Source organism: Neovison vison, chromosome 6 (genome assembly GCF_020171115.1).
Source record: "Neovison vison isolate M4711 chromosome 6, ASM_NN_V1, whole genome shotgun sequence".
In the NCBI taxonomy this organism is placed as follows: Eukaryota; Metazoa; Chordata; class Mammalia; order Carnivora; family Mustelidae; genus Neogale; species Neogale vison.
The window spans coordinates 108,115,735-108,140,974 of NC_058096.1; the positions used below are offsets into that span (position 1 = coordinate 108,115,735).

Sequence of the window (25,240 nt, forward strand, 5' to 3'; positions counted from 1 at the left end):
TTCCATCTTTGGAGGAGCTCACACTTAAGAGGAAAGTACCAAGTACCATTAATCCCTTGATTGAAAGCTGAGGATACAACAGATAACTGGAAAACTGGTTCCAGCTTTCCTAACCACTTACCAGTTCCAACAGGAAATAAGAGAGTGCTTGTAATCTTCACTCATTGGGCGTTTCATTGTGCTGGAGCTTTCTGTGTTATCTCAAGCAACACACATACCAACGCTATGTTCTAGGTACTGGTATCATCTCTGTTTCACAAAGAAACGGGCACAGAAAGGTTAAGTAACTTGCCAAGGTAACAACCGTACAGGTGAGAAGCAGCGTTCGAAACTAGACAGTACAACCTCAGAGCCCGCACTCCAGAGCACTCCACTGAGCAGAAAAATCGGAAAAAGCACAAGAACATTCTTGGGTTCGAGGCATGGAGGGAGCAGAGGGTAGTGACTGCAGAAGCCGGCACACCAGTCTGAAAAGCAAAAGATGAACTTCGAGAGGTACTACGTTGCCGTTAAGGAAGGCAGGGGTAAAAGAACCCTATAAACAAAAGTGGAGCGTGCCTGGATACCCGGTGAACCGAGGAGGCCGCCGGAAGTGACGTCACGGGGGTGGGACGGTAAGTGGACTACAGAGCCCTGTGGAATTTCGGCCGGAGGTGATGCACAGGAAGTTACGCCCTGGAGGCGGTACCAGGTAATGGAGGGCGTCGCGATGGGCGGGGCGTCGCGTCTGTGGTCATCCTGGAACCTCGGATCCCGGGCAGGTAACGTGTTGGTTAAACTTGGACCGGGTCAAGGGTGGCGGTTGGTGTTGGTGGCTCAGGTAGTTCGGGCAGGGAGAGATGGATCTCGCCTTAGGCTGGAGAAGAGTCTTCTTGGCGTGGGACTCTCTGGGGAAGGTGGGGTACAGGGAACTTTGGGAACGGGGTCGTGAGGACCAAGGCCGTCGAGGAGGTACCGGGTTGAGACTTCCGGGAGTCGGTCATGGCTGGAGTTGGTGGGCTCCTGAGCCTTGGCGCTCTGGGGTGAAAGGTGGAGCCTGGGCGTTGAGATGAGCGGACCTCGAGTTCATTTCTTACCTGCTCCGACCCCCGCCTCTGTTCCGCTAATAGGGGACAGGTACTTCATCTCTTAATCCAGGACGGTGCCTTACCACTATTAGGCATTCTTTACATGTTGTTGAATGAATGAGTTATTCAGTATGAACGCACGAACCAGATTCTCGATCAGCAGGGGGAACTTCTCCCGAACTTCAGGATCTCTACCTGAGTGTAGAAGTGACTTCAACTTATGAGGGTGCTGGGGGAGTAGAGATTGAAAACACTGTTGTTGTTTTGTGAGATTATTAAAATTTATAAATTTGTTTTATTATTTTTGATGGTGGGGGTAGAGGATAAAGCGATTAACTGAGCTTCTTTCAGATTCCTTTACTTTTCTGGGAGGAACTTCCAGGTAATAATGGGGGGAGGAATGATAAGCTACAGTTGTAGCACTGAGCTTCTAATTAGTGATCGAAGTGTTTCCTTTTCAGCAATATGAACTTGCTTTCTATTTTCTTTATGTTTTCTTTCTTTTATTGTAGTGCTTCTTGCATTTGAGAAATAAACGATTTCTTAACAAAGATGAAATTAATTTATAAAAATCCAGTCAGAGGTTTCACCTGGTGTGTTCAAATAGCATAAACTACTTACACAGACTTGTAGGAGGCCTGCAAAAGAATGAATCCCTGAAGATTAAATTGTCTTTTTGTAAAATATTTGTTTAGATATCTTAGATGAAGAGTGGCCATAGAACTAAAGAACAAGTGCTGTAACCGATTGGTTTTGATTGTCAAGTGGAAAAAAGTGCAGAGGACAGACTATCAGGCTGTGTAATGGGATCTGGGCATGAATCATTATCTGGATGCAGTGATTTTGTGTATGGGCTTTGTGCTATCTAATGAGATAGTAGCTCCTAAGAGGTTCTAGAATCTTTTATAGACTGGATGTAATAGAGTAGAAAAACCTGAATTTATGCTTTTGTTTGTTGTTACAAAGAAGAAACTAGTAAGCATTTTTAGATTTAATAATCCAAGGGTCATATGGCTGCCTCATTCTGTGGAGAATTTGACTCCTGATCTTGGGGTTGTGGGTTCAAGCCCCACCTTAGGTGTAGATATTGCTTAAAAAATAAAATCTTTAAAGAAGAAAAATCCAAGAGGTTTTTAAAAATAGTCTGAAAAAAACCAGGAAGCAGACATGTAAATACATTATTGTAGTCATTTAAATTTGAAAAGTTTGCCTGTCTTTAAAATTCGGTTTCCCCGTTTCTGGAAAGTGTTGTTATCCAAATCATTCCCATCTTTACAAGCTCTTACTGTGGTGCCACGTTTAGAATGCATAGAAATAGAGTACAAAGCAGTGTTTTGAGATTGTCTAGATTTTGTTAATAGTAATGTTTTACTTAAAAATAAAGTATAATTTTGCTACCTCATTCTGCTGTTCAATGTCATCTACACCAATTTTGTGTATCTAAATGTCTATATTCATAATAATAACTATAATTAATAATATAATATATATTATTATAATAACTATAATAATTATAGTTCATAATTAGTGTCTAAATGGTAACTTAGGTATGTGCATTGACATTCTTGAGGTTTTCAGTTTTGCAGAACACTGATATCTATGGACTCTAATATGGACTTCATTTAAAGAAATCTACGGACCATTAATGGACAAAAACATGAATCAATTTATGTTGTGGCATTCAAATCGTAGCACTTTGGGAAAGGTAAGTTGTTGACTCTGTTTTATGTTAGGTGAGAAATAGAACAGCCTTGGATTGGTCTAGGAAATTTGGGGATTGTAATTGAAAATACAGAACAAGTCTTCAAATTATGTTTTAATCTGGATCTTCCAAAGAGAGGTTTGTTCTGTATATATGAGGTAGTTATTACTGTTTCCTTGTAAGATTGGTCAGAAATTAAAGAGATTGGGAAGTTACATTACTCTTGGATGATTACTGCTCTGTTCTCTCCTTTTTGGGGGAGCTCTCCTTTCAACACGTTAGAACCTGGTAGAATATATCAGCCTGTAGATACCCTGCAGGAATGGGGCTTCAGATACTCATTTAAATCATCTCACATCTGAGTTTGGCTGTGATAATATATGTACCAAATCTTGTGGCCGATTTTACTTTATATGTTAGGTTAAAGCAAGGAAAAAAGTTTAAAAAATGTCTTCTTTCTTTCTTTATGCTACTTTATTTATGCTATTTTCCTTTCTTTTCTTTTAAAACATCACTTATGGGATTCATTCTACAGGTCTTTTATCTTTCTGTCCCAGGGGGTAAATTTTCTTTCTTTCCTATTTTACCTTAGGAGTTTGTTAACTTTCAGTCTTTAACTTATAACTTTGTGATAATGTTTGGCACCTCTTAATCACTAAGCATTATATTTGTAGATTTTTCCAGTCTCCTTTGTAGAGACACTGGCTTTTTGTTTAGAATTTGCTCAATTCCAAAACCAGTTAGTACTTCTAGGAATTCATCTCTTAGATATATTTGTACTTGCACACAAAAATTTGTATATAAAGATAGCATTACTATATTATTTTAAATTAAGAAGCAGACAAACTAGGGGTAACCTAAACATCCCTCACCAGAGATCTGATTAAATATATGCCTTCATGCAATGTAGTACTTTACAACTCTTAGAAAGAATGAAGCTAATCCATAGGCAGAGGTATGGGAAAATCTGATATATTGTTAACTGAGAAAAACAATATAGAACTCTTTGTATAGTGTGTTTTCATTTGTGTTTTTAAAAGCATATGTTTATATATATGTGCAAAATTTCTTCAGAATTTGTATGAGGAACTATAGACAGTTACTCCTGGTGAATGAGATTATAAGTCTATGGTAAGAAGATGACTCATATTTTTTCTGTGTACTCTTTCTGGTGGGCTGAATTTTTAACCATGAACGTGTTTTTATAACACTAGAACAAACAAATGATAAGGCTTGAGGTTCATTTGAGAACTGTGGAGCCCACAACTATTCTTTATGACTTTTGTCCTTATAACTATTTATACTGTTCAGAGGGAATGGGGTTGTATAAGTGAGTGAAGTTTTTGCCAGATCGGAATGGATTTGGTGACATTGTAATAGGTTTTTGGATTATATTCTTATGAATAAACTAAGTGCTTAGTGCTGCTGAATTTAATACTCATATACAATCATAGCATGTTACTGACCTCCCTAGGTAATATGGATATTGTCTTTGTTTGCAGGCTAGGTTTTTGTTGTGTTGGCATGGTTCTTCTGAGCTCCTCAGTATTACTGAATGTGATGAACTTTGTTTTATTTGAATTGCTGTTGAGGGACTCTACTCTTTAAATAAGTCTTAGTTATTATTTCACTTTGTTCTTGATGTTTAGTGTTGGCTTAAAGCATTTCAAAGAATGGCTTATTCTCTCTGTTAGCAAAATCAGTAAACCAGAAAGATCCTTTAGATATATATGGATAATCTCATTCTGTATTGAGAATAATGCTTTGAAGTGGCTGATTATTTGTCATGGGACTGTGCAAAAATTTCTTGTGACTTTTACTTCTCTAGCCATCTTTATCTTTCCACACTTTCCTTTTGGGAAATTTGGAAAAATAGTAATAGGTGAATATAAGAAATTTAAAGATACAGTAATCTTTGTTCATTAGTAATGGGATTTTATTTGAAACTTGCTTGAGAATAAGTTTTATAAGATACATACCTTTATGATACCACTGATTGTGTATCTTATGAAAATAAAAAGGCCATTTATCTGGGGGCTGAGTAACGATTAATAGAATAGAACCTATTATGGTATGTCTGGTGATAAAATAGAAAGGAGCACATTGACATAAAAGTTACATAGAATTGGGGAAGATACATGTAGATGTGTGTGTGTCTATGCATATAAATATGTATTTATAAAATGTGTGTGTATATATATATATATTCTTTTACATATAATATATGTAAAATTTTCTGGAAAACCAAAAGTTCCATATAGGAAGATATCCAGTTAGCACAGGAAGAAAAAAAAAGTCAGAATTTTAAGACCTTAGAGCTGGGCCTATCAACAGCTAATTTATGATTATGAGAGCAGCTTAAAGAATTTTGGACGTTTTAAGATCATTCACAGGTTCAAGTGATAGGACGGTAGATGGAAGACTGAGAGAAAATTAAAATCTAGCAAATATATAAGATTATGATTGAGGGTATCCTTTAAGATTCTGGTTGGTGTTATTATTTTGGGGAGGAGAAAAAAGAGGGAACTCAAAAATGTATTCCTGTTCAGTTTGAATTTGAACTAGGACCACAAGTTTTTCCTAGCTTTCCAATTGTGTATGACCAAGATGGATAAACTTGATCCATTAACTTATACAACATTATTCTACAAAAACTGATTTGATCATTAGATATACCTCGAAGAATAAGAGAACTATTTTTAACCAGTTTTGTGATTATGTAAAAGGATCACTGTGATGATCGAGACTGAGGGGACTGGGACTATTTTGTTGAGAGGATAGAAGACTTTGGAACAGTTGGAAAAGCTGTAGGAAGCACACTGGTCTGTTAGTTAAGGCCAAATGAGAGAAGGTATAGAAGCAGTGAGCAGGGGAGCCTCTGTGTCCAGAGGCAGTGAACTTTGGGTCATTAGGGCTGCTAAAGCAGAGTTGGAACATCAGGAATGTTGTAGAGGGAATTTCTTATTATGTGGGAGATGGTACTAGATTATTGTAAAGGTTCCTTTCAAATCCTAAAATTTTTTTATACTGCAGTGAAGTATTTATTACATTATGGGTACACATTCTGTTATCAGTGTATAAATACTGATCCCTAACTTATCCACTCATCACTTATCCACCAATCTCAACTTACCTCTAACCAGGAAGTAAATTTAAAAATTACCTGAGCTCCCAAATTAATAGACACAAAACCCATATGCTTTCTTTTAGGTCCTTACTCAGTTTATTGACTCTTTGAAAAGATTTTTTTTTTTTTAAGATTTTATTCATTTGACAGAGAGAAAGAGAGCACAGGTAGGGAGAGCAAGAGACAGAGGAGAGGGAGAGGCAGGTTCCTTGCTGAGCAGGGAGCCGGATGCAGGGCTCGATCCCAGGACCCTGGGATCATGACCTGAGCCAAAGATAGATGTTTCACCAACTGAGCCACCCAGGCACCCCTCTAATAGGCTTAATTAACTGGTATCTAACTCCACAGTATATTAGAAGTAGCAGATTATAAGTAGACGGAGTTCTAGTGTAAGTTTAATATATATTAATGCTAATAATGGTTTTGGCATGCTTAAGCAACCTTTTTTTATTATTATTATAAGTGATTCATGTCCACGATAAAAATTAGAATATAGAAATATATTTTGGGGTGATGTGTGTGTGTGTGTATATATGTCATATATATATATAATATATGTATGATATTATATATATATATATATCACCAGAAGAGAATTAAAGTTACCTATATTTCCTTACCACTATTAATATTTTAGTGGCGTGCTTTATTTTTAAACTTCTTGACATCCCTGCAGGATATTACTTCTGAGTAGTGACTGCTGAAACTGATTCTACATTACTCACGTTTGGAAACTTAAATTAGTCACTATACTTTCTTTTTTCTTTTTTTTTTTTTTTTTAAGATTTTATTTATTTATTTGACAGACAGAGATCACAAGTAGGCAGAGAGGCAGGCGGAGAGAGAGAGAGGAGGAAGCAGGCTCCCTGCTGAGCAGAGAATCATGACCTGAGCCGAAGGCAGAGGCTTTAACCCACTGAGCCACCCAGGCACCCCAGTCATTATACTTTCTGATCAGAATATTAGAAAGTGAAAGATTATGACACGGCACAACATTGACTTGAAAAAACCTTAGTCCTGGTCAGTTTTGTTGCATTGAAACCAGTTTTATAGATTAGTGGGCATAGGTTGATATTCTGGAGCCAAAGGAGTTTGAATCCTAATTCCACTATTTACTAACTATGTAAACTACCAGAATTTCTTAATTTCTGTGTGCCTCAGTTTCTTCATTTATAAATTGAGGATATCAAAATCACAGGATTGTTGTGAGGATTATTAATTAATCTATGTAAAATGCTTAGAGCCGTGCCTACCACAAAGTTTAGACTCAGTATATGTTAGTTGCTATTGTTATTAATCTTTTTAAGGATTTATTTATATTTTTTTTTAAAGGAAAAAAAATTTTTAAAAGATTTTATTTATTTATTTGACAGACTGAGAGAGATCACAAGTAGGCAGAGAGGTAGGCAGAGAGAGAGGGAGAAGCAGGCTCCCTGCTGAGCAGAGAGCCTGATGCAGGGCTGGATCCCAGGACCCTGGAATCATGGTCTGAGCCAAAGGCAGAGGCTTTAACCCACTGAGCCACCCAGGTGCCCCTAAGATTTATTTATTTTAGAGAGCAAGGTAGTACACATGGGGGAAGGGGCAGAGGGAGAGAATCACCAAGCAGACTTCCTGATGAACGTGGAGCCCAATGTGGGGCTCAGTTTCACGACCCATGAAGTCATGACCTTGAGCCTAAATCAAGAGTTGGTTGCCCAAATGACTGAGCCCCCTAAGCACCCCATTATTATTAATTTTTAAAAAATTAAGGTTTTCTTGAAAAAAGGCAGGCTTATAGGCATACATAAAATAAAAAGAAACAAGTCAGAATGAGCGCAAAAGTAGGCAGTGAGATTTAGTATATTTATTTCATAAAAAACTGTAAAGTGGGGGTGCCTGGGTGGCTCAGTGGGTTAAAGCCTCTGCCTTCGGCTTAGGTCATGGTCCCAGCGTCCTGGGATCGAGCCCCACATCGGGCTCTCTGCTCTGCGGAGAGCCTGCTTCCTCCTCTCTCTGCCTGCCTCCCTGCCTGTTTATGATCTCTCTCTCTGTCAAATAAATAAATAAAATCTTAAAAAACAAAAAACTGTAAAGTGGTCTGAGTTTTTCCATCACAAGTCTTTGTTGACTTTTCTCCCGTGTTAAATATTTTCAGACCATAATATTCCTAGTTCAGTTTCTTTCTCTACCCCACAAAATCAACTTTATTTTATGCTTTCTCTTCCAACAAATATTTGGCCATGCTTTCAAAGTTCAAAAGCCCTCTAAGACAACCGAATATTGTGGATAGTGATCAGAGAGATTCTGGATATTATCATTAAATCAGTTTCTCTAATTACAGCCTAAGGTGGTTCTGTAAGAAGTTTGAATTGTGCAGTTTAAAGCAAATATTAAATCAAAAAGATAAGCCAGTAAATGTACTAAGGTATTCTGTACACTCTGTCTTTTAAAATCTTTGTTTCCTTTTCTTTTTCTTCTTTATTTCATTTTGGTTTTCTCTTTCTGTTCTTTCAACATGGTATCTGGTAGTCTGATTAGTTACTGGCCAAAGAGTTAAAGATTTTCAAAACCTTTAAAAAATTTTATTAGACTTGCTGGTAGAATTTTTTTGTATGTTTTGTTTTGTTTTAAAGCATCAAGTACAAGCTTTTGAAGACCCTGGGGCCTACCATCATTATGCATTCAAGATTTGAGTTTGAATAACTTCATCAAGACTTAGATCCTCTTCAAAAGCCTCAAGTCTCATCTGCATTAAAGCTCTCCATTGAACCCTCTCACAAAAGTAAAAGCTTACAGGGACTAAAATCCACTAAAACATTCCATTTTATATCCTTTCTTCTGATTTCTCTTCAATTCCCTTGGCCTTTAGGGCCTTTCATATTGTTTAAGATCCTTTAGATCAGAGCCAAGGAATAAGTGCATTCCAAAAGAATAGATGTCCTGTGGCCATAAGTTTTCATTGGTAGAGAAGCATAAACTTGGTATGATTAAGTTTACAGTCAGGTCTTTTGTTGTAGTCTATAAAAACTTGAATCAACAGTAAGAAATGAGAATGAAGTGGTAAAAATATCTGAGGTCAGATTATACCATCAGTGGTTTAGAGAAAAGAGCCCTCCACCTAAAAGTTAGTGGTTCTTATTGTCTGCCTGAGAAGGTCACATAACTTCTCTGCACCTTAATTTCATCTGTAAAGTAAATCTGATATTATTTCCCCTGCCTACCTCACAGGGTTGTTGTGAGGCTCAAATGAAACAATATATATAAAAAGGACATTTATTTAAAATGTGCGGTATAGACACAGAGTCTTGTTATAAGTCATTCCCTCTGCTCTTAGGTGTGGGAAGGTAGATGATTTAAGCACACTGAGCGAGCACCTTGTCTAGGCTGGATACATGGAAACAAGGCTGTGTTAATTTTTGTTTTTTTCTGAGTATACAGAGTATTTTTGTGGGCTAATTCTAAGAAGGATGAAGACTACATCTCCCTAAAAATTTAAGTTGGCATTTATACTGCTCTAGAGCAATTATATGCTGTAATTGTGTTCATGGCTTGCAACCTTTATTTACTAAGTTGTGACCAGCATTTTTTTTAAATGAAGAAGTGTAGAGCAGAACATTTCATACTGCATCCCACATGGTAAGAGTGAGTGTGTTGTAGTTATATTTATGTGTGAATGTGTGTGTGTTTGTATTTATGTACTTGGTCATTAAATAAAATGCATTTTTTTCCTATGAGTTGCAGTCGCTGATCCAGGTGTGTTACTTTAGTACTAATGCTTTCCTATGCATCTGGGTTCTTAGGAGACTGTTTCTTTTCACTTCATACCACTACTGCTTGTGACAAAGGAATTGACAGTAAATATCAGTTTGACTTCTGGTCTCATTGGTGAGATTTTGTAATTTCAGAGCATAGAGAAAGCCACTGAGCCTCTGAGTATTTTCTTTAGTATCTAATAACCATCCACTTTGATGCCCAGACTATTAAAACATGTCAGGTTGGTTCAACCTCATAATAGTAGAAAGATTCTATCAAATGTTTTTTCTTTTAACTTTTTTTTTTTTTTTTTTTTTTTTTGCTTTTATCTCTCTTACCTCATGGGAAAAAACCCCACTCACTTGCAACAAATCCCATTTAGTTTAGTAATGTTTGAGGACTCTGGGGAGAATGGCTATAAAGAATATAGTTAGTATGACCAGGAGTTTGATGATCTCTAGAAGAGAAAATGCCAGTTTTTCTTTCTCGGAGTAACTGAATTTATCTTTAATGATTTAAGATAAATAAGTCACTGGTATTAACTTATTCAACTGTTTTCCCAAAAAAAGATATCCACCTTTTTGGTGACAGCCTTGGTTAGGAATAAGTGGCTTTTCTAGTGTCCATGAACAAGAGGGAATGGCTACTTCCATGGGTTTTACATTTGAATTCATTGGTGAAGAACTAATTCTTCAGTGCTGTAGAATACTGAAAATTTGTATTTGGTGCCTTAGGATTACTTACATAAGCTTTGATGGAATGCTGTAGAACATACTGATGTTCCTTGCTGACAAATTATATAAATCTATATAGTATTAACAACATGAATATTTACCAGAAGATTTCAGAGATAGAATCCAACTGGTTCATTTTTCTGAGCAGCCATAGCCAAGGTTCATACATTGGTAGAAACAGAACAAATTGCATAAATTGTGCAAATTGAGGCTCTTTTGTGTATGACAATTGGCAGTGATGGCATAAAGGCTTATCAACATATACAATCAACTTTTTTTGTCCCTCCCCCCAGAAGAAGCACAATGGTATCTTCCTTCCCTTGGTGAAAAAGATAGATCCGTCTATCCAGAAAGGTCAAGAAAAGTGGTTAGGCAACCTCAGCTATTCTGGATCTTCTTTCCCACCTCTCATGACTCTAACCCATCATCACATTCTCTTTCCTACCTCCTAAGTATCTTTTCAAGCTATCCATGTCCTTCTTTTCCTATATCGACTACGCTTATTTACACTATTGTTAATCTTGCCCCCACTTCTTCGAAAGCTGCCAACTGACCTCTTGTACTTACTCCTCCCTCCTCTAAGCTCATTGCTTTAGAGTCATCTTTAAAAAATACAACTCTAATCTTCTTGAGCTCCTGCTTTAAACTGTTGGTATCTTATTGCCCTTAGAATTCAACCCCAACGCTTCAGGCATTCTTCTTTGCCTACTTAATTAACTCCAGCTACAGTGGTCTTCAATTCCCTGAAGATGCCTTTTTTGGTGGAGTTGGGGGGTGTGGCCTTCAGTGATTTTTGCAGGTACTTTCTGCTTGGGAGTGTTCTTGTCCCTCTTATCCTTTTTAACTTGCTCCTACTTATATTTCCAGTCTCACTTTAAATATCCTTTTCTTCCAAGAAGCCTTCCCCTATAGCCCAGACTAGATTAGACTTCCTAAATTTTCTTTCCAGAATCACTCAGCTGTCATATCCTGTGTAGTTGTAATTATTTGCTTAATCATTTGTTAATATTCTCACCCATAACAATAAAGCTTGGACTGATGTGTCTCTTATTTGCCACTATATTCCCAGTGCTTAGGAAAATCCTAGTAAATAGTATTCAGTAAATATTTGTAGACTAATGCTTCTCTTTTCATTTAGACATTTTAGGTACTGTACATTCTTCTAGATTATGTAATTTCTCTTCAGAACCTTCTAGTTGCTACTCATCTCATTCCATGTATAAGCCAAATCCTTATGATGGTTTCTAGGGCCTTACCTGATCTGCCTTTGCTCTCCCCTCATCTCTGGATCATCTGACCGTCCACCCCAGCCACTCCAGTCTCCTAGCTTATCCTCAGAACCTCAAATTTCTCATCTGCCTTGGGAATTTTGTGCTTGATATTCCCTATGCCTGATAGGCTCTTGCTTTAGATATCTCTGTGGCTTAATCCCTTGTCTTCAGATCCTTCCAACCATGATTTGTCACCTCAGTAAGGGGGGTCTCTCTCTGATCACCTTATTTAAAATTGTAACCTTATCACCATTCCATGGCATTTCTGTTTCCTTTCCCTGCTTTATTTTTCTCATGGTCCTTACCTCTGACTGACATAATATTCACCCTTGTTTTCTCTAGCACCCAGAACAGTGCTTGACACATGGTAGGTACTTAGAACATATTTATTAAATGAATGAATTCAACTTGTACTCACAGGTACATATATGGGACAATAAGACTTATAACCTGAATTATTGGGACTTAAGGTTTTTAAATGATTTTAAAAGATGAGTTTTTTAAATGATTTTAAAATGATTTTAATGATTGGGCGCCTGGGTGGCTCAGTGGGTTAAGCAGCTGCCTTCGGCTCAGGTCATGATCTCAGGGTCCTGGGATCGAGTCCCGCATCGGGCTCTCTGCTCGGCAGGGAGCCTGCTTCCTCCTCTCTCTCTCTGCCTGCCTCTCTGTCTACTTGTGATCTGTCTCTGTCAAATAAATAAATAAAATCTTTAAAAAAAAATAAATAAAATGATTTTAATGATTTTAAAAGGTAAGTTTATATCTTACACTGTTCTAAAAAATATTTGAAGTGGCTTCTAGAACTGCATATGGTACAATGAGATGAAGACATGAAGAGAACAAAAGAAAGAGAATGTCTAGTAACATTAAACAGAGTAAAATTAAGACATAGACTATCCTCCATAGTGACTGGCTAAAGGCTGGTTGAAATTTGCTTTGTTAAAGAATTAACCTGCTCAGAAATGATCACTGGACCAGAATCATGAACTTTGTTCTATGGCACAGGTCATCACAGACAGTTGAGTCTTACATAGAAATGCAGAAAACCTATTCACTTTAACTACAGAAGTCATGAAATGACTGTTCTACAAAGAACTTGCTATGTGTATAAGGAAATTCTCTGTTGGTATAAAACATGAATAGTTTATGAGTAGTCTATTCATATTCAAGTCTCTGCTACATCTGAGAGATGACAGTCATGGCTGACAGCCACTATTTACATTGTGTACAGGACATTTACAAGGTTGATTCAAACTTAGTAATGGAATATTTTTTAAAAGTCTCCTGTCGGGGCACCTGGGTGGCTCAGTCATTAAGTGCCTGCCTTCTGCTCAGGTCATGATCCCAGGGTCCTGGAATCAAGCCCAACATCAGGCTCCCTTCTTGGTGGGAAGCCTGCTTCTCCCACTCCCCCTGCTTGTGTTCCTGCTCTATCTCTTTTTCTGTCAAATAAATGAATAAAATCTTAAAAAAAAAAAAAAAGTCCACTGTCAGAGATACCAACCAGGACATTCATTACCCTATAGTTTCTCTGACTCTAATCACAAGATGATATGAGATTCCAGTGGTTGTGGCCTCCTTTTTGAGAAGGGCAACTTAGAAATAAGAGTTTTCATCTCATAGTATATATATAGATCAGATTGTTATGTCATACACTTTAACCAATGCAAGGTTATATCCAATTATATCAATAAAATTGGGGAGAAAAGAGTTACACAATCAGTAACTGAATTGGGGTGAAGGATTGGGAGTAAAGCAGGTGAATTAGATTTTAAGAACTCTCACCAATATAGTAACAGAATGACAGCTACCTTGTGCGCAGTGTGTTTGTGAAGTTAAATGGGTCATTATACAGTACCTGCCTTTGTGCTCATGGGAATGTATGCTTTTCTAATTTTGTCCTGTCTTCTTCATTTAAAACTGAGTCAGAAGTGTGGAGTTCCCTGCAGGTCAGAGAGAAAGCAGGGATGTGGGTGGGCGTGGACTGCAGGCCTTGGGGTTAACTGCAGCACTTCAACAGAGCTGGTATTTTGAAGCAGAAGATGAGACTATTTAGCTAGATGGGGCTCTACTGGCAAAATATGTTCTTGTTTGAATTTTCTTTCTTTTTTAATCTCTGATCTGGAGATAAACAGTGCTTTTTGAAGTAAAATCTTCCTTCCTGACCTATTTTTTAGGATTGGGAGAGGAGATCTAAACAACATTAGACTTTCAAAGAAATAAGGAAAATGTGTATTTTTAAAAAATCATTTATGTTCTACATATTTCAAAGAAAGAATATGAGGAGACATAAGAACACCACAGAACAGCTCTTCTAAAGGAAAAATGATTTTTATCAAAAGCATTGTGTAGAACATGTAGCTGACTAATGATCATATTGGGTTATGTTTAATCTATAAATCTACATTATTCTAACAAACATGTATTAATTGAGTATACTTTACATATTCATTTGTTGGGACTTTAGATTAATTTTTAAAGAAATCAGGTTTCTTCATTTTGACATTTAATGAGCTACAGAAAACCTAAGAACAGACAGAACCATCCTTGTAAAAAATAATGCAAAGGTCATCATATCTTCTAGCATGCAATGGTATAGAAGCAGAAAGATCTTTTTTTCGGTAAGTGTTGAAGTGGCAGAAAGAAAATATCCTCTAACTTCTTTGCTGACACGAAATTATTTTGTTACAGTGAGGACAAAGAATATGTCCACATTTTTGGAATTTCCCAAACGATGTCAGTCAGAATGCCTGACACAGCTAAAAGAGACTCAGTAACCCAAAAGGGTTCTGAATTGACAGAAGTTTGGAAAATTTTGCATTCTTTTTTGAAAATTTATAATGCGAATTAGTATTTTCCAGACTTATGTGTGGCCAGAACTCTTTTTTACCCAGAAAATCTTAATAACCCTTGGAATTGTGTTTCAGGAAATGTTCTACCTGATTTAAAAATAAATTTAGAACAGGGACGCCTGGATGGCGCAGTTGGTTGGACAACTGCCTCCGGCTCAGGGCGTGATCCTGGAGTCCCGGGATCGAGTCCCACATCAGGCTCCCAGCTCCATGGGGAGTCTGCTTCGCTCTCTGACCTTCTCCTCGCTCATTCTCTCTCACTGTCTCTCTCTCTCAAATAAATAAAATAAAAAATCTAAAAAAAAATAATAAATAAATTTAGAACATATATACAGATGTATACGCATGCATAATATATTCTACAACAGTATTTGATATACTTTAAAATAAGTAAATAAATCTTGATTATCAATAAAATTCTTATCCAATATCTCTTGGTGAAGGTAGATGTTAAAACTATTCCGGGGCACCTGGGTGGCTCAGTGGGTTAAGCCTCTGCCTTCGGCTCAGGTCATGATCTCAGGGTTCTGGGATCGAGCCCCGCATCAGGCTCTCTGCTCAGCGGGGAGCCTGCTTCCTCCTCTCTCTCTGACTGCCTCTCTGCCTACTTGTGATCTCTGTCAAATAAATAAATAAAATCTTTTTAAAAAAAAACTATTCCAAAATTGGTACATATGTACCAAATTGAATGTGTCGTTAAATAATTTGTGCAGTATTGACATAGATAATCACTTTACTTTTCTGGAAATAAGTTATTTGGTCTCTTGGCAAAAATATCACAGCTTTTGGGCGTTCTTCCTTCTCTGACTATTCCTTCAAGTCTTCTCAGTTGGTTTCTCCTCATTTTCTTGACCTTTAAACACTGGAGTGCCCTAGGAACCCAATCCTAAGACCTTATTTTTTTTCTACCTAGACTCATTTCTCTTGATGATCTTACTACTCTCAAGGCTTTAATACCATCTTTACTTGAAAATCTTTATCTCCAGCTTAGGCCTTTCCTCTGAACACCAGACTTGTACATTTAACTGCCAACTTAACATTTCCATTTGTATGCCTAATATTCATCTCAAACTCAACATCTTCAAAATTGAACTCCCAATCTTCCTTCCCATTAAACTTTTTAGTTTTTCCATCTCAGTAACAGAAGATTCTTTTGTTGAGGTTTTTTACATCATTATTCATCAGAGGCATTGTGTGGTTTTCTTATAGTATCTTTGCCTCATTTTAGTATTAGGGAAATGCTGGCTTCATGAGTCTGCAATTTTTTGGAGGAGTTTGAAGATTGGTGTTAATTCTTTGAATATTTGGTAAAATTCTTAAGGGAAGCCATATTGTCCTGGGTGTTTCTCTTTTGGGAAGTTTATGATTATTGATTTAATGTCCTTACTAATTACAGGTCTGTTCAGATTTTCTATTTATTTAAGATTCAGTCTTGATAAATTACATGTTTCCATTTCTTGTTTCTGTTCTTTTTTTTTTTTTTTTTGGTGCAAATCGGTGGTTTTATTAAAGCATGGGGGCAGATAATCCAATGTGTTGGTGTCTAATTGTTCACAGTACTCTTCTGATTTTTTTATTTTTGGGTATCAGTTGTGATGTCTCTTCTTTCATTTTGTATTTTTGTTATTTGAGTCTTCTCTTTTTTCTTTCTTTTTTTTTTCCTTTAAGATTTTATTTACTTATTTGACAGAGAGGGACAGCGAGAGAGGGAACACAAGCAGGGTAAGCAGGAGAGGGAGAAGCAGGCTCTCCACCAATCTGGGGCTTGATCCCAGAACCCCAGGATCATGACCTGAGCTGAAAGCAGGCGCCCAACTACTGAACCACCCAGGTGCCCCTCTCTTTTTTCTTTGTGTAGCTAAGATGTGCAAATTTTGTTGATCTTTTTTAAAAATCAGCTCTTCATTTCAGTGATTTTTAAAAATTTTTCTATTGTCTATTTTATTACTGCACTAATTTGTAGCCTGATGCGGGGCTCGATTCCAGGACCCTGAGACCATGATCTGAGCCGAAGGCACAGGCTTTAACCCACTGAGCCACCTAGGCACCCCTAAAGTGAAGTTAATGATTTGAGATCTTCCTTCCTTCTTCTTTTTCTTCCTCCCTTCCTTTCTTTCCTTCCTCCCTTCCGTCCATTCTTTCCTCCCTCCCTCCCTTCCTTCTTTCCTTCCTCCTTCCTTCCTTCCTCCTGTAGGCCCCACACCCAGCATGAAGCCCAACACAGGGCTTGAACTCACAACCTTGAGATCAAGACCTGAGCTGATATCAAGAGTCTGATGCCTAACTGAGCCATCTGGACACCCAAGATCTTTCTTCTCTTTTAATGAGGGCATATACTGCTGTAAACTCCATTATTAGTACTGCTTTTGTGCATCCCATAAATTTTGGTATGTTGTGTTTCTGTTTCCATTTGTCCCAAAATATTTCCTAATTTCTCATGTGATTTGTTTTCTTTGTCCCATGGTTGAGAGTGTGTTGTTTAATTTCCACATATTTGTGAATTTTCCCATTTGTTTTGGTTCTTTTCTATATTTTCTTTGTTGATACTCTTGTTTTGTTCATGCTCCATTTTCGTAATTTCCTTTAGTTATCTATGCTTTCTCTTAGCTCATTGAACATCTTTAAAATGATTGTTTTGCATTGTTGTCAGGTAATTCATAAACTTTCATTCCTTTTGGGTCAGTTTTTGGAGGTTTATTTTGTTCCTTTGACTGGGCCATGTTTCCCTATTTCTTCATATTTCTTATTTATTTTGCTGGAATTTGTGTGTTCAGAAAAACAACCACCTTTCTCAGTTCTGTGGACTGGCTTCAACAGGGGAAGACCTTCATGAGTTAACCTTATTAAAGATTCTGAGGACTTCTCAAACCTAGTAAGGACGTGTGCTTTCTCTGGGCCTGTGTATGTGCCTTCCCAATTTGAGTTCTCCAGTTGCTTTTATAGGAGTTGGTCATCTCTTGCTCCCTCTGGTGTTCCTCAGGGAGACTGCAGGTTTTCTGGGTCTGTTCTGCATCTCCCCTCTGTGTTCTCCCATGCCTAGTTTCCTCAGCATTTCAAGCCAAATGAGAGAGAAATCGGTCTTTCAGGCAGTCTCTCAAATACCTGGAACATGGAAAAAATATTCTGCTCTTATCCTGATGGCGAAGCTATGAGTTGGGTGTTTACTTCTGATCACGGTGAAGTGTGCCAGCTTGGGGGAAGGGCTCTAACAGGTGAAATGAAATCTTCCCATTCAATGTGACTGTTCTTGGTATTGAGCTTGCCTGAGATACCACAGCTTCTTAACTGGTTTTTGAAGGCCACATACAGGCTTTTTAGACCATATATTATTGTTAAGTTAGCGTCTCTCTAGGGGAGCTAGCTCTAGGGCGTCCTATTCAGCCATCTTGCTGACCCTCTGTGTGGAAATGAGGTCTGGGGCTTCCATGTTTTCTCTTCTAGTTAGGATTCTAGTCATGTTTGATTACGGCCCCCACCCTATTCCAGTATGACTTCATCTTCACTTGATTATATCTGCAAAGAGCCTATATCCAAATAAAGTCACATTCACAGATACCAGGAATTAAAACTTCAATTTATCTTTTGGGAGGGAACACAGTTGCACCTACAATAGCCTCTATCAATGCTCATAAAATAATTGAGGGTAAGATAGATTAGAGAGAGCCAGCCTTTAGGACACATAGTTTAAAAACCCTACACGGGGTACCTGGGTGGTGTAGTTGGTTGAGTGTCTGATTCTTAGTTTGGGCTCAGGTTGTGATCTCAGGGTTGTGAGATTGAGCCCTGCTTGGGGCTCTGCACTCAGCATGGAGTCTGCTTAAGATTCTCACTCCCTCTTCCCTCCCCCTTTCTAAAATAAATAAATAAATCTTTAAGATAGATATATAGATAGATAGATAAACAAATACCCTGTCCACATTACCAATCATTTTCTTATATGAAGCAAAAATCTTAAGCCACCAGGGGAGGGACAGGAAACTCAGACAAAGATTCATTGCTTGTGAGAGTAAGGTGGAAGCAAAAGCTCTCTCTGCTGGGGAAGTGTGGGAAACTCTCCACCAGTAGCTGCAGCTACCTTGTAGTTAGTGTGGGACCTGGGATGTTGGAGGGTTTTGTGCAGTGCTCCCCTATAGATACAAGGCAGAGTCTCACTGCCACAGGGAGTTGGGGAGGCAGTATAGAAAGCCCCATACCCAAGGCATAGGGAATAGGGCCTGCCTAAGATGGAGGCTGAAGCAAGAGAACCAAGACACTTAACACTGAGTAACAAACAACAGTCTACGTCTTCGGGAGGGACAAGGATGTGGTGAAAGCCCCCCTTCTGTGGCATAGACCTGCAGTGACTACCGAGAATGGAGTGTGGAGCAGGAACACTGAGGGAAAAGTGAGTATCCTGGGTCCCACACGAAGCACAGAGCAGCAGGTGCTCACCGCTGGCGGAACAGAAGGGAACTACAGCAGCAATAAAACCCGCTCAGCCACTGACCAGATTATTTCTCTGGACTTGCAGGATACCTGCCTGCATGCACACTTCCACAAGTTACTGTTCTTTTCCCCAGTTGGTATGGTTATTCTATAGGCAATGTGTGGCATTCCAAAATTTTAAAATATGTGAAAAAAATGACCACCCATTTTTAAGTTATAAAGCAATGAACAGACCCAGACCCAGAGATGACTCATGTTAGAATTTTCTGACAGGAACTTTAATTATGATTAATATGTTAAACATATAAGTGTGTTTAATTATGATTAATATGTTACTCTTAGTGGAAAAGGTGGGATATTTGCATGAACAGATGAAGAATCTTAGCAGAGAAATATAAACTATAAAAAGGGGGAAGGAGAAGATTCAGACACATTTTTAAAAAATGTGGGGTGGCCTTTATGGTAGCTGTAATAGTAATAGTAATAGTATAGTTGCTGTAATAGTAATCTATTAAAATGTTCATTGCATCAATATCAATATTTTAAAAGAAAAAGAAAAAAGAAACAGCCTAAACATTTATTAAGAGGGAAATGGATGGATGAACTTTGTTGGACTATTCATTCTTTGGCATAAATTCACCAATCCATTGTTGACTTCCTCCCTCAACATGGGTCAATCTCAAAAAAGAATGTTGAGTAAAATGAGTTTCAGGGGCGCCTGGGTGGCTCAGTCAGTTAAGCTTCCGATTCTTGATTTCCACTGAGGTCTTGATCTCAGGGTTGTGAGATCAAGCCCTGCAGCAGCTCTACACTGAGCGTGGACCCTGCTTAGGATTCTCTCTTTCCCTCTCCCTCTATCCCTCCCCCCACCACTATTATGGCCCATGCATGTGCGTACTCCCTCTCTGTTAAAAAAAAAAATCATCTTATACATTATCATAAAGATGAAAAATAATACCTTTGGGGGGGATGATAAACACTAGATTCAGAATAGTGATTAAAGTATTGAAGAGAATGGGTGAACTTAGAAGGGTACAGAAGCTGTTTGAAAGTTTTATATTTTGGAAAATATCTGGCAGAGTCATGGAAAACATGAGACAGTGGTGGGAAAAGGGTGAATTATTGTCAAGTTCCCTGTGGACTAGAATAGGAAAGCTCTTCAGACTCTTAGGAAGCGCCAGGGACTGGCTCCTTTCTTTACACAGTCTCTGGATTCTAACCACAGAGGAATTACCTGAGTTTGTTAATCATTGGTTGACAGGGAGTGCTGCTATGCTAATACCCCTATTTGGGGCCTGGGTCTCTGGGTTGGGGGTGGTAGGACATATTGGCATAAAATAATGTTTCTCAGATGGTACAGAAGAGTGTAGGAATTCCTCAGAGATCAAGACACAGTCCTTAATCTACCAGCATCATGTGCATCTCTCACAGGGAATTACTACCTGGTATTGTAACTTAAATTTCTGCCTAGCTAGATTCTTAGTTCTTCAAGCACTCATTCTCAAGCACTCGGTAGGTATTGGATAAATGTTTATGGCATGAATGCAAGTGAGTGTCCCTTTCCAAGGGATGCAATAAAATCAGTAAAAAAATACTCAGTTATATCTCAGTATACGAAGTATGTGGCCAAATGGGATCTTTTTCAAAACTGAAGCCTACATTATGCATTAGAACAGTGATCCTCAAATTCCAATATGCATCAGAATCACCCCAGAGGAGGAATTTAACAAAAAGCAGATGTGTGTGTGTGTATACACATATGTAAACAAAAACACATGTTGTTGGGCCTTACCCTAGAGTTTCTGATTCAGTAGGTCTGGGTGGGACCTGATAATGTGCATTTCTAACAAGTTCCCATGTAATGATGATGCTGTTGGTGCAGACAGTAAGTTGAGAGAACCACTACCTTGTGAAAATCTTGGGAAAAAACCATGGAGATACATAATTAAAATAACAAAATCACATATCCCTTTCCTCCATGTATCATTCCTCTGGGAATACTTCCTAAAGAAATTAAAATAAAAAACCAGAGAGGAAAACCAAATGATTTGATTAAAACACACATTTTGCTACTGTACCCTGTTGCAAATGGGATATTAACCACCTCTGCTTCCAGGTCTTAATCTGTGAAGTGGGGATAACGGCATATATATATTTTTTTAAGATTTTATTTATCCATTTGACAGAGAGAGAGAGAGAGAGAGAGATCACAAGGAGGCAGAGAGGCAGACAGAGGTGGGGGAAGCAGGCTCCCTGCCAAGCAGAGAGCCCAACTCGGAGCTCGGTCAGGACCCTGAGATCATGAACTGAGCCAAAGGCAGAGGCCCAACCACTGAGCCACCCAGGCGCCCCAAAGAAATCTTTTTTTTTTTCTTTAACTTATTTGACAGAGAAAGATCACAAGCAGGCAAAGCGAGAGAGGGAAGCAGGCTCCCTGCTGAGCAGAGAGCCCTATGCAGGGCTCCACCCTAGGACCCTGAGATCATGACCTGAGCTGATGGCAGAGGCTTAACCCACTGAGCCACCCATGCGCTCCTGTAACGGCATATTTTTAAACTGGAAGTATCTCACAGGGTGGTTGTGAGGATTGAATTGATTAGGTAAAGTGTTCAGAACAATGTCTGACTTAATATATATTAGCTATCACTGTGTTGTTAAGAATTTTCAAAATTATCCATGGAAGAGAAGAGAGTTCTGAGCAGAAGACGTCAATCTGGGAGTCATTAGGATGAAGGAGGTCAAGAAGAGAAAGCCCTGAACAACAAAAAAAGGCACTGAGTATATTTTCCTTTATTTGTGAAAATGAAATTGTATTCTAGAAGCCAAAATACTTCTTATTTTTGCATTTTAGAGTTTACTGTTTGATAAATAACATCACATAAAAATCTTTGCATTGAATGGCTTACATTTGTATTTTGCAAAATAACTCTATTGGGGATTTTTTAGTTATAAATATATTTGAGCCAAAATATATTAAAAAGTACAAGTAGTGTTCTTGAAATCCCCTCCCTCCCCTGAAATGCCATGGCTTTTACCAATATCCTATAAGACATCTGTCTATATTGTATTTCTTTTGAAAAAAGAATTTTGGAATGTAAAGGTTAGGACATAATTATGAATTACTTATACTACATAACTTATTAATGTTTCCAAACTAATAGCAATTTTTTTCTTTTTGCTAACTAAATGGGAGTAGGGAGGTGGAGATGGAAAGGGGAAGTCCTTGAAAGAAAGCAAATAGATTACCTAAGTGTTCTTCCCTCCCTGCCCCGAGCCATCACATTTTTATTCCAGCTTCATTTGAAAAATCAGGGTTGCATTGATTTACTATGCCAGTCACTGTTCTTTCCTAACCAGAAATAGGTAGACAGGAAACATTCTGAGTTTGGGCAGAAGGAACAATTGAACGGCCTCTAATTCTGTCCTATAACTATTGTGATGTCATACTAATGAACTAATAAAATTCTTCTAAGAACCTGTACTATTGAGACGATTCCAGGCATGTTATAACATGGTATAGAGATCATCTAGGGACAGTGTTCAAATGCAATCTTCCTCTGCTGAACTTGCTGTGATATAGCCTTTCTCCATTCACTCTATCCTTTATCTTAATTTCTGAGACATCGATCAATTCTGTAGAAACTCAGATTATGAAATGTTTCGTTTTTAATCTGTCCTGAGCCAGCTTTGGAAAGCAGGATAGATGACTGGGCTAACATCCCAGGCAACGTAATTGTACTTTCATCTTCTGAAAGTAAGGGAAAGAAGTGCCAACGGTGAAGCTAAGGGGTGTGGGGAAATTTTTTTTGTTGGGCAAATCTTTTGTGTCTGTTCTAAATCATCCCCACCATTGGGTTATGACTCTATTGATTTTTGGTGGTTTCGAGTTAGTTTTGTAATTGCCACACACTGGAAGAGACAGGTTTCCCTGTAAGCCTTTCACAATACATCTGAGAGAACTCCCTTTCAGTGAAAATAGGTGTTTTAAAAAATTCCAAAATAAAGCAAAAAAAAAAAATAGAAATGCTTTATATTACCTAGATTTTAAGGTAGTTATGCTATTTGTATAATTAATGTTCACTAGTTAACAGGAATTAATTCTTGGCTCAGAGTCTCACTTTGGCCTGATTTTTTCAGTGTTTGACATGCTTAAAAATTGACCTGTCTTTGAAAGCTTGAAGCTTTATCAAGGGCAAATTTCTTGAATTGGGTAAATATGTGAAGGTTTTCTGTATATAATTGACCCTATAAATAAATAATGCCAAATATCTTTAAAGAAAAGATCTTTCCTTAAATGGCCTAAGGGGAAAAAGAAGCCTTTCATTTGGTGTAAAGTTTATTGATTCATCTGTTAAATAACACCCAGGTTCAAGGTGCAGAAACAGATACCACTTGGCATACCTTTCTAGTGTATCATGTGAAAGTAGTTTCTGTTTGAAACTTCCAGATAGATACTCGGGACCTGACGGGGAATTCCAGCAAGGTCATTCACACATTCAGACTTGAAAAAAAAAATAACAAAGCGAAAAAAATTGCCTTTGTGTAAACATTAACCTATCTGCTATTATATATATATATATATATATATTTTTTTTTAAAAGGGAGAGCTCAGGCTGGATTTCTTTTATAGTTCAAATAAAAAATAATAAATTTAATTAATTTGGAGGTTACGTTGCTATCTTTGTGATGTATTATAGCTCCTCTGCATTGGCAGAATATCCAGTGCTTAGAAAAATGGCTTTCCACTGTCTAGCCCTTAAAATACAGGAATTCTTAAAATGTTTTCATTGTGCTTTCCTTGGTAATCCTATCAGTTGAAACAGACCCAGTTCTTACTCTAGAAGTTTTATAAACCTGCCCTTCAATGACATTGACAAACAGACAGGCATTTGACTAAGCAAACATTGCGGGATCTACATGATGAATTAAGTATTGTCATTTTGTAAATGTCTTTTGTGTGGTCTAAATACACAATGAAACGTTGACTGTTCAGAAAATTGCAAGAGGAGTTATTCATCCATAGGCTGGCAGTGTATTTGGTCCTGATTCTTTAAATCCATATTTTGGTTAATGCTAAAATTTACATATATGGTATATCATAAAATGATAGCATATTAAATTTAGTTTTAATTTTAATTATTGTATAGCTTTCAAATTTTTTATCACTCCTGTGTGAGTCTGTAGGGCCTTTGTGAAAGGTTCCATGTCTGACCTGCAACATCATGTATAATTTCCTGCTTTCTGTCCTAAATGTTCCATGCCCCTCATACTGTTGCAGGGATTGCAGGTGCACTCACTACTTTTGGACAAAGTAGAGCTTTTATAAAAGATGCTCATTAAATATTGAGTAGATACCAAATGTCTATAAAATAGCCATAAGGTTTGTGGAATAACCATGGAAAACATTTGTTTCCCTATAGCCCAGTTTTTTAAAATTTATTATGTTATGTACATACAGTACATCATTAGTTTTTGATGTCGTGCTCCATGATTCATTGTTTGTGTATAACACCCAGTGCTCCATGCAATCTGTGCCCCCCTTGATACCCATCACCGAGGTAGCCCAGTTTTTAAAAAGCACTATTGTCTTTACCTTTAATATCTCCTGTAGACGCCTCTCTTCTCCCAAACTTTTTGTGCTTCTTCAGAGCAATTCTTCTGAATTTTCAAAAAATTCTGAATTTTTTGTTAATAATTTTTTACTTTTTCCAGTGTTTTTTTTAAAAATAATACTCTTTGTGTCCCCAAACAGTATATTGGTTAGTTTTATGTGTTTTTGAACTTGATAAAAATGGAATCATGTCGTATGTATTTTTCTGGGCCTTACTTTTTTTAAAAATCAGCATTAAAGTCTTAGATTTGTCTATGTCAATGTATATATAGCTATTGCTCATTGGTTTTCCCTGCTGTATACTATTGCATGTATAAATATTCCAGAACTTTATTAGCAGATGAATTGATCGATAGACATTTGAGATGTTCCAGTTCTTTGGTACTACAGACATTGCTCCTATATATACATACATTCCTGTATCTATATCTCTACACATGTGCAAGAGCTTCTCTGTTAATGTTTCTCAACCTTTCCCATGTCATGGCACACATAGAAAATGATAGAAAATATTTGTTCCATAATACTGCATTAAAGGAATGAAGCTGTGTCTCTGGTCTGGGTGCTTCTGCTTGGCTGGAGGGCTGAAGAGGAGATCCATATCTGGGCACACCTGTAACCTATTCATGGTGTACCGGGGCACCAGGGCATAGCAGTTGAGAAGCTTTGTCCCTGGGAGTTGAATTGCTGCTTGTAGAAACATGCTTCAACTC

The 25,240-nt window shown here is 37.7% G+C and overlaps 1 protein-coding gene across 3 annotated transcripts in view; it reads left to right on the forward strand.

The window, feature by feature from the left end:
* The first annotated feature begins 690 nt into the window (after window positions 1-690).
* The window catches only part of MAP3K13 (mitogen-activated protein kinase kinase kinase 13), a 168,265-nt gene continuing 143,715 nt past the window's right edge, over window positions 691-25,240 (forward strand). The window contains exons 1-2 of one of the 3 annotated variants that reach the window (XM_044251930.1): window positions 691-761; window positions 2,646-2,772. The gene's annotated coding sequence lies outside the window, so the exon portion shown is untranslated. The other 2 variants (XM_044251932.1, XM_044251928.1) reach the window with 2 other exon arrangements.